Below are 238 nucleotides of genomic sequence, written 5' to 3' on the forward strand. Positions count from 1 at the left end.
ACAGCCCTCAGCCAAGCCAGCACCTTCCACGAGCCCAGGATCACTCAGGGTATGACTGTGATGAAGCACAGAGGATGACCTTGTGCTGACTGGAATCATTCTCCCCAGACAAAGTTCAAAAACTTCATCGAAATTCAGATTTTATTTCAAAAACGGTCATGAACTTAATAAATTACACAATAATTTTCCTCATTATAAATTCTCCATAAAATATATTTTACAGTTTTTAAAGAAAAAA

Source organism: Manacus vitellinus, unplaced genomic scaffold, assembly GCF_001715985.3.
Source record: "Manacus vitellinus isolate BGI_N305 unplaced genomic scaffold, ASM171598v3 scaffold_52_pilon, whole genome shotgun sequence".
Lineage (NCBI taxonomy): Eukaryota > Metazoa > Chordata > Aves > Passeriformes > Pipridae > Manacus > Manacus vitellinus.